Raw genomic sequence first — 15,606 nt, 5'->3', positions numbered from 1 at the left:
ATGCACTAAAAACAACACACCGATAAAATGGACCCACAAGTTATATTCAGACTGGGCTAGAGGGCAACACACACTTAAGACAGGAAATGAAAAATTAAGACTCACGCTTGATGAAGGCCACTATGGAGAAAGCATGATCCTGTGACGCAAGTATGGGGATTGTGAAATAACTTTGTTTTCTGGCTATTGCTGGATTGTGTCATAATTCAGTGCTACTCAAAGCCAGTCCGCCGCTTGTTCAGGGAAAGCCCCTGGCAGGCCAGGCCAGTTTGTTTACCTGCTGCGTCGCAGGTTCAGCCGATCGTGGCACCCCCTGGCTGCGGTTCGCCACTGCAGGCCAATGGGGGCTGGAGGAAGTTGCGCGGGCCCAGGGATGTGCCGGCTGCCCTTCCCACAGCCCCCGTTGGCCTGGAGCAGCAAACCGCGGCCAGTGGGAACTGCGATCAGCTGAACCTGCAGACCATCAGGGGCTTTCCCTGAACAAGCGGCAGACTGGCTTTGAGAAGCACTGTCATCATTAATATTACTGTTCTTCGAAATGTTGAAATTATGGAGCCAGAACCGCCACTGGTGTAAATCAATTTAGCTCCACTGAGTTCAACTAGAGGAGCAGCAACCCCTAAACTAGTAATCCAGTAAGGCTGGTAAATGCCACAAGCCCAATAACTTCTATTCAAAGACCCTCTAAGATGCACTTGCAATTGTAAAAATCAGCACAGAAAAGGCAGATATTATCATCAGCAATTGCCTTCCCTCATCATCATTTCCTTACGGTAAGACCATATCAAGGAAAAACAAACCGTTGTTTCAAACATGCCCACTTCCAGTTTTCAAAACCTGAGCATGTCCTCTGCCCAAACCACCAGCCCTCAGAAAATGTGCTATGTTAGAGCTGGAGATTTATTTTTGATTGCCTGGTAACTTCTGGTTCTTCAGAAAACAACTAGATATGTTCCTGGAGGATAGGTCCACCAACGGCTATTAGCCAGGATGGGCAGGGATGCTGTCCCTAGCCTCTGTTTGCCAGTAGCTGGGAATGGGCGACAGGGGATGGATCACTTGATGATTGCCTGTTCTGTTCATTCCCTCTGGGGCACCTGGCATTGGTCACTGTCGGAAGATAGGATACTGGGCTGGATGGACCTAGGGTGACCAGATGTTCCAATTTTATAGGGACAGTCCTGATATTTGGGGCTTTTGCTTATATAGGCACCTATTATCCCCCAACCCCTGTCCCGATTTTTCACATCTGCTATCTGGTCACTCTGGATGGACCTTTGGTCTGTCCCAGTATGGCCATTCTTGTGCAACTTCTGAATCTCTGCCCTATAAGTTCACCCTCTTCTTGGAACCGTTCCCATCATGCTAGCTCCATTTAGCTCCTTTAAATTTTGGAGACAAGCAGCTGTAGCTATTCTGCATCTGGGTACCCTGTCCTAGTTGAAAGGGTAGGAGAATAACATTAGTCACTAGAATCCAAAGCAGCATGAAGGGTTGGAGAGAGCTGACTGGAAAACTGATAGGGGCCCTGCAGTTTCAGTGCTTCCTGTTCCCCTTCTCCTGCATGAGCTATGCTCTCCAGTTGGACTACATCATCCATGATGAACCAGAGTCTGTCTTCCTGGTGAGGGGAGGTGGTTGCATCATTTCAGCCCCTGGCCATGCTCATGGGTGATGTAGTCCAGCTAAGGCAGTAGTTCTCAAACTTTTGTACTGGTGACCCCTTTCACAAGCAAGTCTCTGTGTGTGACCCCTCCTTACAAATTAAAAATACATTTTTATATATTTAACACCATTATAAATGCTGGAGGCAAAGTGGGATTTGGGGTGGAGTCTGACAGCTTGTTGACCCCCCCCATGTAATAACCTTGTGACCCCCTGAGGGGTCCTGACTCCAGTTTGAGCTAGGGATTACCTTCCCATAGAGGAGAATGGGTATATGAGGATGTGGAATTACAACTCCCCTGAGGCACCATGGTAGGCTATTCAAGTACAAAAATTTCAGTTCTCTGGCATTGGGGTTTGGGATTGAAAAATCAAAAATTTTGTCTATAAGTTGACCCTTTTTGAGAAATTTGTTTAGCTGAAAACCCAATTCTCCAGGATCATGTATAAAATGTGATCCATTTTACAAAGTGTCTACCAAGTGTCACTATTTGAAAAAGTTTTCTTTCTAAAGCATTTATGCTCTTTGTAGAACTAAAATATTCCTGGTTGTCGTACTCTCTGTTTTCCACCAGAGCATTAAATAGGTGGCTAGCACAGTTTAGTCTGGTTCTCTCTAAAATAAAACTTGATTGGAGTTTACTTGGAGTGATTACTGATGACTTAGACTCTTGGCTAATATTCTGAGGTCAATGTTTAATAATACTCAGCTCTGTTTGAGGAGGTCTTTATTAGGTTAGCTACCACTTCAAATGCTGCCCCTAATTGTACCTTTGTTGAGTGTCTAAGAGTACTTCCTGTTAGTAAGCATAATTATACATTGCAAAAAATGGGACAGCCAGCTGCTGGGAAAACTCATAGCCACTGAAAGCCACATTGAGCTGGATTTATTTTCCCCAGCTGTAAAATATTTATTACTTCTGTTCTTTCTGCTTTAAATGACTGGATGTTTAAGCTTGGCGGGTATTTTCATATGAAAGTGTCTTTTTTCATTTGAACAAACCAAAACATTATTTAATTTCCATTGGGCCTTTTGGTGATGCCAGTTTATTAAAGGCTGGATTTTATTTCTGCAGTGTCAGGTATCGCAGAGCCAACAGGGTAGCAGTAGCAGGAATGGAGGTAGAACCAGTATGTTTATATTACCATAGTGGCTAGAGGCCCTAGCTGAGATCAGGATCCCCTTGTATGAGGTGCTGTATGTGAGATAGTGTTGCCAGGTCTCATGATTTTATCGAAGGCTTTTCATATTGTTTTCTCAGCGCCCCTTGGTTCTGGAATTGTGTTTCAAGTCCTCATGGTTGTGAGGAAAAGCTTGAAAATGTGAGCACTAAAGGTTCTGGCACCAGAAGGCAAATAAAAATAACCCTGCACTTGTTTCTGAAATCTCATGATTTTGAGGGGCCTGGCTTATGTTTTTTGAACACTAGGGAGCAATATTAGAGAGTCCCTGCCCTGGAGAGCTCACTATCTAAATAGAAAAGACAGACAGCTCTGCTTTTCCCACTTAACTGAATTCCATGTCCCCAATCCCAGCCACCTTTGAGTCACTCCTCCAGCTACTGCCCCATCTCCCTTTTGTGGGACATGCTATTTACAGTCACTGGAATTCCTCTCCTCTAGTTCCATCCTAGAGCCTCTCCAGTCTGGCTTGCACTTCATTGAAACAGCTCTCAACAAAGTCTCTAATGATTTCTTCCTAACCAAAGTTCAGATGCAGTACTCCACCCTCCTCCTCTTTGACCTGTCAGCAGCCTTTGACATAGTCAGCTACATTTTTCTTGTCCTCTCTTGGTTTCCTTGACTCTGTTCTCTCCTACTTCTCCCCCTACCTTTCTCATTGCTCCTTCAGCTTGCTCTTCAGAGGATCCTCCTCATCCCTCTCCCCTCCATCTTTCTGTCGGGGTTCCACGGGGCTCTGTCCTTGGGCCCCTTCTCTTCTTCCTCTATACCTTATCTCTGCGTAACCTCATCTGCAAACACAAATTCAGCTACCATCTCTATGCTGACTCACAGTTCTACCTCACGACTACAGACCTGCCACCTTCTGTCCACTTTCAAGGCCCTTCATCACCTATCCCCTCCCAATCTTTCATCTCTCCTTCGCTAGTGATGTTGACTCCTGCCTCCAATAGGCCCATGATGCCAACCCTCATTGCCACTCTTTAACATTTCAGAAAAGCAATTTTTGTGCTTTACCCCCTGACTGCCCTTCCTGCTTGGCAGGTGCTCTCCAGAAACATCTACAGCAGTTACCTCCATCATCCTCAAAATTCTCCTTTGATGTGTTGCCTATACAATTTGACAATGAATTAGGCCATTGGTGTGCTGAAGCCACTGCCTGTCATACAGACTGGTGTTGTTTCCTTGTACTCCCCATTTGCTCAGTCTGTATCCCTCTGTCTCTTGTCTTTGGATCAGAGACTGTCTTTGTTCTGTGTTTGTACAGCACCTAGCACAACAGTGTCCAGGTCCATGACTCGGGCCCCTCGGCCAGGAAGTCAGTGGCAGAGTTAGGAGTTCAGTACCTCATCTTTTTTAAGTATCCAGGATATTTTCGTCTGATGGCTCTAAAGCTCTTTGCTTAGCTTTCAGAAACATCTGTTCAGTAGGCCTGCTGCTTATCTCATTTGGTATTTCTAATTATCTTATCTCAGCAAATAATAAAAGGCAAGGTTCACAAGTTGTCATATCCTCACCCCGTGAGGCCAAACAGAAGATTGCCTTAGCGGTTCAGCTGACATCATCATCGGGCTGAAATAGGAGCCTTGATATGACGCAGTCCTGTTGCTATGTGTGGGTGTGAAGGAGGAAGCAGATGGGAAAAGAGCAGTGGCGTTTGAAAGGTGGCATTGCTGCCAGATATTGGCTGTGTCAAGAACACCCAAAGACCATTAGCGGGGACAAAATCATCAGGCTGGTGGGAGTGTGGGGGAGAAGGGTTGGTGCTGAAACAAAAAAATAAGTTCTGCCACTAGATATACGCAACAATAATTAAAGCTGAGGGGAGCCATGTGCATGGCAGATGGCAGGATTCAGCCCAGAATACACGGACCATGTACTGTATCAACAAATCCAGCCTGTCTGCATGCTGGCTTGTGTAAGGGTCCACTTCTGAGCCCCATCCTATCCCCACATACTTCCCACTTCCATCCTTCTGAGTCAGACGTCAGGCTGCCTATTCTTCTTTTTGGCCATTGTCATTCTGTCAACCAGTTGGCAGGGGGTGCTGTCGTAGCTTATTCTTATTTTCCCTTTGGGCAAGGGGCAGGGTGTGCCACAACTTGCAAGTTCTGCATTTCTCTGGGAGTTAGACAGACCACTCTGGACATGGATATCTTCTGATGTCTTCTCCCAGCCTCTTTAGGGAATTTTTCATGGATACTTCTGGTCTCTACTTCAGCACAAGCTGTTAGTGACCTTAGCCTTGCCTTTCATTCTAAAGACTGATCTGCAATCTGTGGAGTTAAGCTGAAAACCATAGAGGTCTTGGTCCTCCAGCTCCTAGAGAGAAGGAAATGTACATGAAACTTAATAAAATGAGGGACTTCTGGGTAGTAGGCCATTCCCTCTCTGTTCCCTCAATGTGATGTCTGTGCCTCATTTTCCTGTGCTCCCACGACTAGTCTCTGCAATTGCCGGTCTTGATGTCCTGGCATATTTCTTTGAATAAAACAAATAGTCTTTTTTTTTTTTTAATACTGACATCTGAGGCCTTGAAGGTCACTTGCCCAAGTAACAGTGCAGTGATCCCTGCAGGGAGCTTTCTTTGTACTCTGGGTTATAGATTATGATCAGAACATTGTTCAGTGCTCTCTGTCGTGAGCAGAACGGGCTCCTAGCTGCCAGGCTTCCAAGCTGTAGCACACCTGGCCGAATCCTGGTCCCTCTATTCTGGCTGTGTTACAGCTCCAGAGCTGAACCTCTTCAAACCTTTATGCAGGGGAATCCCTGGATACCATACACTGGCACAGTGGTTTTGATCCAGTCTCCCTAGTCCCCAGCACTGGAGGTCTTGCCAGTGGAAAGATGGTATGGCCAGAGTGCCTTTCTACTCTGGCTCTTCCCAGCTGCCTCTGGGCTGCTCTAATTTGCCAGGGAGGAGACCGGTTCCCAGCCAGTCCCAGCATCTGGTGTTGCAAAGATGACATGAAGTCTCTCTTGTCTCCCCACTTGCCAGAGCCGTGCCATGCGCAGCTCAGACTGGGACCAGAGTCTCACTTACCTACTCAGGACACAGTACAGCTTGATTTAAAAGGATGTGCAACAGCTCTGCTTCACTCTAGTCTTCTACTCAATAAGCTCTCATCCCTTTCCCTCTTTGATTGTAACCTGGTTCTCTTACTCAGGCCAGCAGCAGCTGCACAACAGACAGGCATCCTTCACCCTGGAGCCACAAGGAGAAGTGAAACTGAATGTGCTGACATTGGGATACAAATGACCACCCTCTCAGGGTTTGTCTATGCTTACAGATATGCTTACTGGTGAAGCTGCGCCACTGTAGCATCTAATGGATTTTTCACACCCTGAGCTGCGTAGTTGTACCAATATAGGTCTGTAGTGTAGACCAGCCCAAGAGGAAGCAAAGAGACAAATCTTCTTGGGCACAGAGCTTGTTGGAGCAGCAGATTTGGGGATTTGTGAGCAAGGAAACTGCCTTCTGTTTCTTCTCTGTTCAGGGAAGCAGGACTTTGTGTCCATATTTTTGTAAGATCACCTCAAGAATATTGTTGACTCATATTGTTTTCTGCTCCTAAGGGAAACACGCCTGCAAGACCCCAATTATTGGCTAACAGTTCAGACCAAAGGGATGGCACTGTACATTAGTGACTACCTTACAACTCAGTTCTTCACTCCTTTGTTTGCTGCTTTCAACACAGAAACTTGGGAAGTTTTTGCTGGTTGTTTTATTTATATATATCTATATATCAATTTAGAGTGTAGTTGGAATTAAAACAAAACTTGAAATTTCAATGAAAATTGTAGTGAAAAACTCACTATTCCTTTCCAACCAGTTCTAAAAGGATGACTTGAGTGTTGTGTGGGCAAAATTACTTTTGAAACATCCCCTAAGCATCAGAAATTACAAGATCCAAAGCAGCTTCTGAAAAATGACCTTTGCCACTGAAATTACAGGATTACCCAACTGTAACAGACTACAGTTGTGAGAAAGAGAAAAGGCTGTTTATAACCCAAGTAAATAATGTTCCTTAGAATTAGGGTAAGCAGTGCATGCTGTCACAGGACAGTAACTGACCACAATTGATCATCGCAGTGTTATGTCATGTCTGGAAAAATTCCAAACCAAAGTTTGTCTTCCACTATAGCTAACCTCATCGTAATGTTAGGAATCAGAATTTCTCTGATGCTGAGGCACTTTTGAAATGCTCTAAAGAGCAAAGGACCAACCAGTATTCTATGCATTCAAATACATACATTTCAGATGGCTACTAAGGCTTCAACTTATTCATTCACGCTTTAGTCTTTATACTTCTAGCGGAAAGGGCTGGCGAGGATTTCCAAATGAGTGTGTCTTGGTTCATACTTTCAATATCTTTTTGTTCTGTGTTTGTAATGCACATGGCACAATGGAATCCTGGCACTGCAAGAGCTTCTAGGATTGATGGTAATATAAATAAGTGTTGTTTCTTTTTACATTGGCTGGTTCAGGCTCCTTTCTCCGATTGTCTTAAAGTCTAGACACTTTCTTCAGATAGACAAACTACTTGTGTAGCTACAAAGCAGATCCTGTAAATCAGCATAGCTCAGCTGAAGTTAATGGAGATGTGCCAGTTTACACCAATTGACGATCTGGCTTTTGTTCCTAACTTGAATGTGCCACAGAATGAACTATGGTCTTTTTCAGTGCCACGGGTTGTGCCCCATACAATGTAAGCAGGGGCAGCTCTAGGTATTTTGCCACCCCAAGCACAGCAGTTCCCTGGTCCTGCAGATTTGGTGGCAGCCTGCAGGAGGTCTGCTGAAGCCACAGGACCAGCAGACCCTCCGCAGGCATGCCGCCGAAGGCAGCCTGCCTGCCGCCCTCGCGGCAACCAGGAGACCGCTCTCCATGGCTTGCTGCCCCAGGCATGCGCTTGGCGTGCTGGTGCCTGGAGCCACCCCTGAATGTAAGCTGGCTTGTTGGCATCCTAGCTGAACATGCTTCCAGTGACCATCTGTGCTAATTATGATATGAGTGTCGTGTCCTAAGCCTCATATTTGTCTGTAGCTCCAGCCTGGTCTACACCTAAAACTTTGTCAACCTAGCTGCATCACTCAGAACAGTGAAACATTGTGCACCTGTGCAACATAGTTAGGTCAACCTAACTCCCACTGTAGATTGACGGAAGAATTTTTCTGTCAACCTAGCTATCACCTCTTGGAAAGGTGGATTAACTACATGATGGGAAAAAAACTTTCCGTCAATGTAGTGTAGACCCAAGAGGAAGCAGAGAGACAAATCTAGTGGATTTTTCACACCCTGAGCGCATAGTTGAACCAATATAGGTAACAATCTATGTTACAGTGACTCTGCTTTGATGCTGCTGCTGTAGCCACGGAAACTACGCAGATGTTTCCTCATTTATCTCTCTCATAAGAAATGAGAACATTGTGATACAATTAACATTTGGCAGAATCTGTCATTGGATCTAGAAGATGTATAAAACAGCCATGCCTACGGCTGCATTCTACAGCCCCTTCGCACACTACTAGACCCTTTATTATTGAAGTAATCCCATTGTAATTAATGGGACTTCTCCAGGAGTAAAGTGGGACTAAATTGGCTTTTGGGTAGTGTAATCTGACCTTTACTGAGCTAGATTCTGCATGTCTCTTGTAGTTTACTAAGATCTGACCAAGAGTTAACTGAGCAGCAGCAAGAACTTTCCCTATGAAAACTCCATAATTTTAAGGACACTGAAAATAAAACCTAGGATGAATTGTACAGCAATGTTTTACAGTAGATTCAATCTGGTATAGAGTAATTTCAAAGCAGATTTATATGAGTAATGAATGCTTCCACCACCACCCATCGCCCCAACAAATTCTTAAAGTAACAGGACAGAGTTTGCAAAACACGTTTGGATTCCTTTACCAGATATTCATGATTACTTTAAAAAGTTGCCTTGGTTCTTATGCATGTTGCCCACTGTGGCACATGATAGCAAATGTCATTCAACTATTTGGGGAAGTGAAAATTCAATATGAGTGGAAATACAAATAAAATGTATTTGAAGAATATTTGTGACCATGAAAATACTGTATGTTCAGTTTCAAAACTGTTTTACTATAATTTACTTGTAAAGAAATTCAAGCTTTTTGTTTATAAATATGAAGCCTCGTGTTCCTCTTACGCCAATACAAGGTTTCCATAGCAAAAGAGTGTCAAATGAGACCCACACGCTAAATTGGGTAACTGCTAAGCACTGAAATACCAGTGAATTTGACATGAAACTTTAAAAAAATGAGTAGTTCTATATGTAGCATCTTTGACATATCTGTTTAATATTAGGGCTTGTCTACACAGAGACTTAGGGTATGTCTGCCCTGCAACAAATGACCTTTGACTGGCCCAGGTCAGCTGATTGAGGCTCTTGAGCCTCATGCTGCAGAGCTATAAAATTGCATATTAGACTTTGGGTTCAGGCTGGAGTCTGGGCTGTCAGCCCCTGTGAGGTGGGAAGGTCTCAGAGCCCAGGCTCTAGCCCAAATATCGCCACTGCAATTGTTAGCCCTGCAGCCCAAGCCCAACAAGCCTGAGTCAATTTACCCGGGATCAGAGACTCAGTGCCATGGGGTTTGGTACAACCATCTAGATGTACCCTTGGCCTTAGCGGCCTTCAATCTACAGCACCTGCACCTGCCAAACACTAACTGTCCAAGAGCAGTGTGTCAAAGCACGCTACAGAACTTTTAGTGCAAAACAAGTTAGTACACTGGAGACTTTCCCCCAGCACACCATGCGTTAAGTCGCCATGGGGACCCTTGCACTCTCTTGGGACCTGTACATACAGTGAGATTGTACAGTAGTAATGGGGAACAGTGGGAGAATAGATCCTTAACTTTTTAGTGATTATTTTTTAAGTAAAAGGCATCCAGAAAATCTATGGGTCAGAACCTCAGCTAGGAACAGAATAATTGCCAAACTAGATCATACCCAAGGTTCATCTAGCCCAGTACCGGGTCTCTGACAGTGGCCAGCACCAGATGCATCAGAGCACAGAGTAAGAACCCTGCTGTACCAGATGTGTAATAGTCTGTCCCTAACATGAGGTTTCATCCTGATTTCTAATAGAGATTAGTGTAAACTCTGAAGCATAAGATTTATGTTGTCATCAAACATATCCAGAGTTATAATTAATCTATATATAGATCAAATTCCTGTTTGACTCTTATGAAAGCCTTAGCTGCTGTGAGCAGGATTTAAAGCTGCATGGGGAAACTCCATTGGATTTCAAGTCCAGTGCCTTAAACACTTAGCATCAGAGGCCCTGACAAATTATGTATTTGACACACACGTGTAATAAAAGACAGACCATGCCCCAAGAAATTAGGTGCAGTACTAGAGTTGTATTATCCCTATTTTACAGATCAGGAGCTGAGACACAGAGAGATTAAGTAACTTGCCCATGGTCACACAAGAAGTCTGTTGCAAGGGTGGAAATTGAAACCTGGTCTTCTGAGTCCTAGTGCAGTGCTGTAACCACAAGATCATCCTTCTTCTACAAGACTGTGCTCCAACACTCACTGCCATCAACAAATCTTCCCATTAAGTTCAGTGGGCCTTAGCTCAGGTCCTAAATGAATTCAGATGAATGCATAATTCCTCCCTCCCAAAAAAATTAAATTCTCTGGAATAAAAACTTTCTCAGATCAATCAGCTAAGCAAAGACAGCTCCCTATCCCTGCATTCAAATAGTTCTGCGAAAAGATACATTACCTCATTCAGGACAACTGTGACTACTAATCACTAGCATTCATGCCTTTTAATGCTAATTGTATTAAAAGAAGTGCAGTGGATTTCTACATCAGTGCTACGAGCAGCTATCTATACCAATCCCTTGTGTGGCTATAAGATTCTACAACTATTTGATTTTTTTTTCTTGAAAATAATTTTTTGTGCTGTAGCTTCTTTTAAAATCACTAATGTGCTTCATTTTCGTAGAATCAAGGGCTAGCAACCAATTACCTCCCCATAACACATGCCTATTTTATAAAGATCTCCAGTTCCTTAATCAGATAGTTTCTGATGCCTAACACACTTCTAAGCAAACGGGCTAAAACAAGCTAACATAATAAATTGCTTACATGTACTCCTGTGTCTGAGTTGAATTAGAGCCTTTTAAGTTGAAGATGCTCTCTCTCACTTCAGCAGAAGTTTCCTGCTGACCCATTGTATAACACTTCACATTAAATGATTATTCACTGGTGCTGGCATTCAGTGTAAGGGGATCATCTGTGGTTGGTGTACTTTATTGTGTTGTGGCTAACATTTTCAAAAACATTTCATTACATGTTTAGTAAAAATAAATACAGGATAACAGGCCAGGATACGTAGCAGATAATGCAACCTGTCTATGCCCAAATTTAGTATCATTCCTGGTTTTGCTGCACCTTCTTCCAGCTACTCCAGGCATCGCAGAAGAAATGAAGACGTTAACAGTCAGCCATAATTTGGCTTAACCAGACGCAAATGCACAGATTCAAGACACCATACAGGACAGTGGGACAAACACAGGGGGCAGATTTATATAAGATGCAGACAGGGGTACGCAATAATGAGAGGCTGATTTCTTTTAATAGGTAATGAGGCTTCAGGCTTTGGCATTCCTTCTCTACTCTAGCATAGTAGAAAAGGTCAAATTCCTTAGCCAGTCTGGTAACAAGCATCTTTAAGTTTGGTTATGTAGCCATGTCAGCAAGTAGAGAAATGAGCCATTTTTTTCTCTGCCTTTTCCCCACAGTGCCCCATACTACCCAGGGGTGCTCCAGAGGCAAAGATATCATGACAAGATCTCTTGTCTTTTTCCTGTCTACATTAGAGAGCTGTCATGAATCAGCACTGTTGTCCCTTCAACAAATTGTCTAATTCTTGGGACATGCACAGTGTACATCTCAGGCTTTGCTGGAGTCACTCTTTTGTGGATCTGTGGCCTTGCCTAGACATTTTGGGGAAATCCTCCACCATTTCACCACCAGTCCCAGGGCAGATTGATGATGGGAGCAGTGGCAGCTAGTGCAAAGAGGGCCTTGGCATTAGCTGGAGATTTTACCATGTTGTACCTCCTTAACCTATTCAGCACACATCTAGATGACAAGTCCTTCTGCTCTTGGAGCTGCACCAGTGATGGTGAATGGTGCAGGATTTCCTAGATACATGAACATTGCAAGGGACAAACAGGTGGTATCTACGGTGGTTGTGGGCCATGGACCTGCTGTCAGACATGATTCCAGCTGGCAAAAGTTTCTGAGTTTCTATGGAATCCACAACAAGTCCACCTGTCAAAGTTCATCAGCATGTGTACTCTCCAAGCACTGTCTCTTGGCAAGTGTCAACAGGTGGAATCACATTTAAAGAAACATGCAGTACCAGAGCTTCAGTGCTGGCACAGAGGATGGAGCATTCTGCAAAAGAGAGGCTAATCGGGGTAGTGTCCCGGCTGCCTATCTGAATGTAGGGTCACTTGGCACCTTTGAACAGCAGTAGGTTGTAACTAATATGTAAACAATCAGAATGCCAGTATAACAGATGGACATATGTAGATGAAGCCAAGAGATCATCTGCATTGGATCAGGTGGCTAAGGGCCTGATTCGCTGCCAACACTATTTCAACAGCTGTCCAATCAATTCCTCTCCTTCTCTGTTGGAGCAGAGGTGTCAATTCTAATTCTACTCTGACAATATTAACTTTATAAAATAAAAAAAAATCCTATTTCTTTGATGGAGCCAAGAGGGAGCCCGGTCGGTTTGAATCAGATAGACAGACTATTAAAGAGTGGAGAGAAGCAATGTAACGTTCATCTCTTTGTCTCTAGCCACACTGACTGTCTCTAAGTAGGTCAGCAATATTCATAGATTTGTTCCATAGCTTTCTGGGCATGCCAGGAGTGTATAATATTGAGTGCTTCTATCTCCTAGAGAGCAGCTGGAGGCTAGCTGATCTCCCCAGCCAGCTGTGCACTCTCAGGGCTGAGTGCTTCAGGAGCACTCCAGCTCTGTGCTTGCAGGAGGGGAATGCTTTTTGTCCCACGTATGCAGAGACTAGGCTGTTCCTCCTTATCTGTGGTGCTCCTGATTAATTTCCCAGGAGGCGGGAGAATAGGGAAGGTTGTTTCTCAGACAGGGATTTCTTCGTAAGTACAACCTGAAAACCCATAGTCTCTGGAGTGAAATCATAGCGTTGGCAGGTCTTCCGAGAACAGGGGTAAGGTCTCTTTAAGGGCCTGTTTAGGAAGTGATAATTGCTTCATCCCAAGGAGTTTAGCACTTCATATAATGAAGTGACTCTGCACTACAAGGCCTTGTCTGGGAAGTAAAGACACATCATTTGCCAACAGTCCAGGTCTGCTGGCGGCTGCAGTGGGCAAAGTTGCCAAGCAGAAAGGGCTCTTTACTCCCATGCCATCTAACCCTGCTCACTGTTAATGATGGTCACCCAAAAGCTGAAGCATTTGAAAATTTAGGCATAAATCATTGAGGGTCCAATTCTGCTCCCCTTACTCCTGCTTAGAAGCACTTAATAGCGTCGTCCGATTGACCTTAATGAGGGCTTCTCACATGAGTACAAGTTAGTATGAGCTAGGAGTCCAGAATCAGGTTCTACAAAATTGGCAAAGTCATATTTAAAAGTAAAGGATTTCATTGATTCCTCAGCAATATTGTAACTTAGATTTACAGCCAGTCCATGACAGAAAATTGCAAACATTTGGCACCTGATCATAAAGCTATAGTGGCCCAAATCCTGATGTACCTGGTCATATTTAGAAAGGATAAAGTTTGAATAAAACAGAACAAAGGACTCATGACCTGAACCGTGTATAATTAAAATAAATGTGAAAAAATAAAGCAAAGAGTATATAGCAGTGGTCTCACTAGTGCAGATGTGCAATTCAGTATTTTCAGACTGGTTCTGTAACATCTGCAGGCTTCCCATAGAGCACAAAATATTGTGAGCCCACAGCACTAAATAGATGGATAATAGGTTAGACTTCAAGCACTGATTCCATAAAGGTTCGTGCATGTGCTTGATTTAAGCTCCCCACTAGGGCCGCTGAACACTGAGGCCAACTACACCACTCTGGCAGTGTACTGCAGCCTTAAAGAGTGCGTGCATGCAATTTCATAGATTCATAGATTCTAGGACTGGAAGGGACCTCGAGAGGTCATCGAGTCCAGTCCCCTGCCCTCATGGCAGGACCAAATACTGTCTAGACCATCCCTGATAGACATTTATCTAATCTACTCTTAAATATCTCCAGAGATGGAGATTCCACAACCACTTGAGGGGCCCTTTACATTGCCTGAGCACCCAGAATGAGAAGTAGGCTCAATGTGATTCACTGTAAAGTTAAAGCTCAGCACATGCATAAATCTTTGCAGGATTTAGGTCTCAGTTCAACTGGGATGGTCTTTTGCCTTAAATTTAACTCTAACCTACTATTCCTGCTGTGCTTGAGGAAAGTCTTTTATTCACCTTTGAAATTGCTTCAATCTCCTTTCTTATTTTGAGTGTTTATTCATTTCAGCTGGGCAGCTAATTTAAGTACAGCAGGTCACATGGGAGGTCTTTGCACTCAGGGCTATCCTCATTATATTACAGATGGTTCTGGGTACTGCTGGATCTATGATTGGCTGGTGTTAGCTGTCCCCGTCTCAGTTTAAACAGCACCTTTAAGGTAGGACAGAGCTTTAATTAATGTTTTTCTATGAATTCTTCTCATTACCTCCTGTGTCCTGTTGGTTATTTAATTGAAATAGCTGCTAAGACAGCTGGTGAACGTTGTGGCAATATTAGCCTGCTTCCTCTCAGTGAAGAACTGCTAACAATTATCCGGGTTAGTGTGAATCAGCCATGCAGGTTGCTGCTTCTCAATTTTCAGCTGAGTTTTGGATCTTGCTAAATTTGATTTGCCTTCAAGAAAACATGCAGGAAGCCAGAAACTCATTAACCATCATCTTTGAGGTTCCTCCAGGGAAATAGGTTGCCTAAACAGGAGGGAAAAAATCCCAAGTGTGGAAACTGATCACTCCAGTTCCCCACTGCATATTCTCTTTAACTGGCCCCTTAAAAAGCACCCTGCAGTTCTCCCCATCTGGCTTCCAGTCAAGTTGGCAGATTTTGCCAGCTAAGCTCTTCCAACGCTTCTCACTGAAGACATCTTGCAGACTGATCCAGCCCCACAAGGTTCAAGGTGTGAGGTTAGCTCAAAGTTTAGACTGTAATAGGGCTCCTACTCCATCCAGTACTCGATCGAGGTTTATTCCTCCCTAGTATCTGCCAAGCTCTGAAAATAAAACTTTTCTGAGTTTGCTGAAAAGGACATCTACTGTCTGATACAACATCCATCACACTGTCTGTGGGAATGATGATCTGCTGCCTTTCCCTTTGTGTAGTCACTTACACCTGTGTAAAGTGTGAGTAAAACATTACTCTTCTGAGTTGGTAGTGACATACGCCCATGTTGCTGTCAGTGACTCAGCATTACTCTTCTTTGTTTTTGTGAAGTGAGTGTCTCTTGCGCACAATATGGCCCTAGGAGACTGTGGCTGATATTCTTGGTCAGAGGAATAAAGTTTTGATCTTCCCTGGTAAATGCAAGGCAAAAAATACTACTAGTGCTCAGACAGAACCTTTTCCCATAATCACGGTGCCCTGTTCATCTTTATAAATCCCAGCTTGAACTACGCTGAAGTGGGACTGACAGTCCCCATTTCTTTCT

The sequence above is a fragment of the Gopherus flavomarginatus genome, chromosome 4, assembly GCF_025201925.1.
Source record: "Gopherus flavomarginatus isolate rGopFla2 chromosome 4, rGopFla2.mat.asm, whole genome shotgun sequence".
Classification (NCBI taxonomy): domain Eukaryota; kingdom Metazoa; phylum Chordata; order Testudines; family Testudinidae; genus Gopherus; species Gopherus flavomarginatus.
The sequence above is the reverse complement of the archived record's forward strand: the minus strand, read 5'-3'. Positions refer to the sequence as shown.